This window comes from Nicotiana sylvestris, chromosome 10 (assembly GCF_000393655.2).
Source record: "Nicotiana sylvestris chromosome 10, ASM39365v2, whole genome shotgun sequence".
Classification (NCBI taxonomy): Eukaryota; Viridiplantae; Streptophyta; class Magnoliopsida; order Solanales; family Solanaceae; genus Nicotiana; species Nicotiana sylvestris.
In genome coordinates this window covers 159,774,778-159,779,592 of record NC_091066.1, presented here as the reverse complement: position 1 = coordinate 159,779,592, position 4,815 = coordinate 159,774,778, and the positions used below count along the sequence as shown (strand labels likewise).

General features: G+C 35.1%; 1 non-coding gene across 1 annotated transcript; it reads left to right on the top strand.

Annotated features, from left to right (window-relative positions):
* Positions 1 to 399: 399 nt before the first annotated feature.
* On the top strand, positions 400 to 502 carry LOC138880604 (small nucleolar RNA R71). Its single transcript, XR_011403333.1, has one exon. It is a non-coding gene; the product is annotated as a small nucleolar RNA R71 (small nucleolar RNA).
* The last annotated feature ends 4,313 nt before the right edge of the window (positions 503 to 4,815 follow it).

The window sequence follows — 4,815 nt, the reverse complement described above, 5'->3', positions numbered from 1 at the left end:
TTCAGGGTAATGCTGATGATCGTGTTCTGCTTTCCATTGGTTACCAGTTGGCTGACTAATGCAAGATGTGCACAAGCCCCCATTAGTAGTATCTACAATATGTACTTACTATTTTGCTTTGACTCTTTCACCTTTTTGGTGAGTATGCTCATTTGTGTCAATAAGGTGGCCATATTTTCAGCCATTGAATTGGATGGATCTAAAGGCACTAAGTGCACCACTGGAGTGATAGGTGCATTTCTGGTTATCCATCCCGAATTTTGTGCCATCTTGTCAAGCAGACCTTGACCTTCTCTCCATGTTTTACTCAAAAATGCTCCACCAGCTGAAGCATCAATAATGTTCTTCACGCTATCTGACAATCCTATATAGAACCGTTGTCCCAACATTAAATCTGGAATGTCATGGTGCGGACATATGACCAGCATCCCTTTAAAATGCTCCCATGTTTCACGCAATGTTTCCATTGGTCTCTGTTTAAAACTCAAAATGTCATCAATCTGTTGCGCAGTTTTGTTGGGGGGTGGAACTTGTTCACGAATTTCCTGACTAACTCCTCCCAAGTTATTATGGAATTTATGGGGAGTGAGTTTAACCAGGTCTGGGCAGCTCATGTCACTGAAAATGGGAACAATAGCAACTTGATTGCTTCCGAAGTTACATTGGGTTGTCGTTGGGTTTTGTAGATTGATAGAAAAAATTTCAAGTGTTGTTGAGGATCTTCGACTTGTGACCCCGAAAATAGTCCCTTGTTTTGCAACAAATGCAGCATGTTATTCGTGATTTGGAATGATTCAGCTTGTATCTACGGGACTAAAATCGAGGTGGCCAGATTTTTAGCTGTGGTTGCCCAGTCATAAAGAGACGCCTCGGGCAGAAGAGGTGTCATTGGCGCTATTGGTACAACTGGGTGTTCTTCGTGATCTCCCATTGCTGTTTCTAATGGGTCAGTTGTTTGTTGTTGTTTGTTTTTTCGGTTGAACCGGTTCAAGCCCTTGAAAACTTTCTCGGGATCTGATAATGCTTCAAATACTTCACCAGTTCTCGATGAGTTTCTAGGCATGCACCTGTGCAACCAAGTCGACAAACGTTAAAAAATTTCAATGTAAAAATTGGGTATAGAGAAAACTAACTACACTAAGAATTTTTTTTTTACTTCTTTCAATCAGAGTTGATAATACCGTTAACTCCCCGGCAATGGTGCCAAAATTTTATCACGCTCAACTGTGTCTATTAAAATACTAAGCGGGCATTGCAAATATAATCTGGGGTATTATGCTCTGAGTCGAATCCCACAGAGAATTAACGTATCAAGAGAAGCCTTTAAAGTACTAAATTCTTATTAGTCAACCTTCTCAAACTTTGTGAATAACAAGTGGCGTTATGGTCACTATTATAGCTAACAGAATTAATAAAACAAACATTAACTAACACGCAGTTGTAGACAATTGGAATAAAGGTCTAAGGTAATGGTATTCCCCGTTGTTGAATTCCTTAGTTGTATGTTTCTTATAACTTCGATTTAGTTGCATCTATCGATCATGAACTCTCCAGCTATCATAACTCTCTCTCAAGTAATTATGATAATTTACTAGACGCATTCTCTCAAGCTACTCTAGCTAGATCGCATTATAACTCACTTAGATCGCACCTGAGGTATCGTTATCTCTACTCCAACCTCTAAACCCTCAGTTATGACTCTCGCCTATACTCCGGGAGTGATGTTGTTCAAACAATTATCTAAATATGCACTCTCTCTCAAGCAGATACATAATAAATAGGAATGGCTAATTGAGGATCCTTTCAACTAACCAAAATCAAAACGTAGTTGAACAAATAAATATTAACAACCAACTCAAAACTATATTAATATAACAACAAGTTCATCCACAACGAGGTCACCCAAAATCTTAGATTAAAAGAGTTAGCTACTCATAACAATGATAAAAACTACAAAGGAATTCATAGTAATTGATAAAAGAACAAACTAGGGAGATAAGAATTGTTGCCCAAATTGCCTCCTTGCTTCTTGCCCCTTCTTGTCTTCTTCTCAACCCTAAAAACTCATTCCCTTTTTCTTGGATGCATTAAAGCATTTATAGTTCGTGTGGTTTTTGCTTTGGAATTCCTAATTTGCCCCTGCACATTTCTTTCCCACATTTAGACTAGCGCGGGCGCGCTAAGGCCACGCTAGTGAGGTTACATTCTGCTTTTGATGACTGGACTAACGCGGGCGCGTTAAGGCCGCGTTAATGCCCGCTCTAGTAAGGTTACATTCTGCTTTTGATGACTAGACTAGCGCGGGCGCACTAAGGCCGCGCTAATGCCCGCGCTAGTGGGGTTATATTCTGCCATGTCAAGCTTCATTCCCTGAATTCGTCCACTAGTTCCAATTTTTGCCCGGATCACCATCATAAGTCTTCATTTGGGTATTGCACTCATTTGAAACACATAGTCACCATTAGAGCCAATTTTTGCATTATTTACACATTTAAACAGTAAATACTCCTTAAGTTAGAGTCCAAACTTATGCCAAACTATACAATTTAACCTATTATCAGGTATAGAAAACCCTTCAAAAATAGTGAGGCATAATGATCGTTTGATTCAAGTTAACAAAACAGTCTCATTGTCTACAACATTGCAACTGTTCGTTTGATGCCTAATGTAATGAAAGTACAAATAGTAACATCTGTAAAGATTAATTAAGTCCTCTAATATTGGGCAATTTATTTTTCAAATTAATATAGCACATTCAACTTATGACACCAACATTGGACAATAGGAAATGTATTGTCAATAAATATGAAGATAGTTTAGTACTTCAAGATGCAAAATATAGCACATACTGAACTTATGAAGATAGTTGATGAGTACTTGGAGATAGTTGAGTGCTTATGAATCAATGTAGTACGGATTAAAACAAGTTCAAAATAATAACACTTTGGCACTTATAAGGTTCCAACAATATAGACAAATTAAAAACATTCAGTTCAATTCAAAATAATTTTTTTTATAAATTCAAGAGACATATTTTATTTCATTCCAACATAGAGTACAAAAGACAAAGGCTTTGGTATCCTAAATACTCTATTCTACAGAGATTGAATGCGGCAACCAGTAACACATCAAACTAAACAATCAAACTGATAATAACCAAACTAAACAATAATCAAAAGCTGAACAAAATGCTCTTATCAACAATCAAACTGAACAATTTTTTGAAATCTTCATCCCTACAAACATTCCAGCTAACAGCACAGATGACATAGCACTTAATCCAACATCACTTTCATCAACACACGAATTTGAAGATTATTCTTCACTGTAAATATTTTCTTTTTGGAATTCATTGAATGCTGCTACTACTTCATCATAAGATTTGTAAGATTTGAAGATGCTTCCTTTGAAACCTATAACCATAGGAGCACACTCACACCAAGAGTTGTATAATCCTGGTTTTTTACCACGAAATACCACATACACCTTCGATGCCGATATATTATCAGCTTGAGATCCATTTCTAAACTCATTAAAAGCTGCTATGGCTTCATCATATGTTTTGAAGGCCTTGAAGATGCTACCCTTGACACCAATAACCATAGGAACACACCGATGCCAAGAGTTGTATAATCTAGACCTCTTACCACGAAACACTACATAAACTTTCGAAGCATTATTCATCTTCCCGCGGTCCATTCATTAATCTAACCCTAAGAAAGATAAGAGATGAAGAAGGAGAAAACAAAGATAGAAAAATGGGGGCTGGAAAAGCTTTTTATGTTTGGCCAAATATATTAAGTGTTTAGGGTTAGAAAGTGACCACTTTAATCATAAATCCGTAATTTTTATATGTATTTCCTCTAATATATTATTTATATATTTTAGTGTATTTCGATTAATTGGTATAGTATATGTATATTTTAGTGTATTTCGTTTAATTAGTATAGTATATGTAAAGGAGCTTTATCGAAAATGATGAAGCATGCATCTTGGGAAGGTAAGATAATTAAATTAGCGAGAGAGAATTGTTGAAAAAAATTAATTTAAAACTAAAATCTGCCAAAGGGTATATATGGAAAACGAAAATGCACAAATATCCATTATGCCCTCAAAAGTCGTGTGAAATTATCATTAGACCTCCATTCTAGACATTTGGGTCATTCTTGGTTTGACCAAATATATTTTTCGTATACCTTATGACATAAAAAGGGGTAAAATAGTTTAATTTATTTTTTAATTAATATTTTTTAAGGGACGTGTAAAAGAGAAACACGATACATAATATCTGATGGAGGGAGTATAATTAGTTCTTTTTTTATTGTGGACTATGTTGTGTTTCTTTAGGTTCTCTTGAAACTTGAAAAGAACAATCAATTCTCTGACTCTCTGCAGTATTCGAGAGTCATGATTTTACTGTCTTATGGGAACTGCAAATGTAAGGTCCATTTTGCAATATTACAACTTTTTTTAGCTAAAGCAGCAATTAAAATGGGACGGATAGGATTTTATTTTTTATTTTTTTTACAAATTTTTAATTAAATTTAATTTCCAGATTGGACTATGGTAAGTTCGCAAAACAGACTCAACAAAGAAACTCGGATCATTTTTATCCATGTTTTCATAATTGTTTTTATAAGTTCGTTAGGATCAATTCAAAATTGGTCGAAGCTATTAAAAAATTGGTCAATTCATAAAATATTATTAATATTAGCCAATTAATTATTTGTAACAAAAAAGGTTAAATTTTTGCTTTCTTTTGAGTATGTGTTATTAGAATAGATTAGGTACATCTTAAGGAGTTTGAATCTCAGT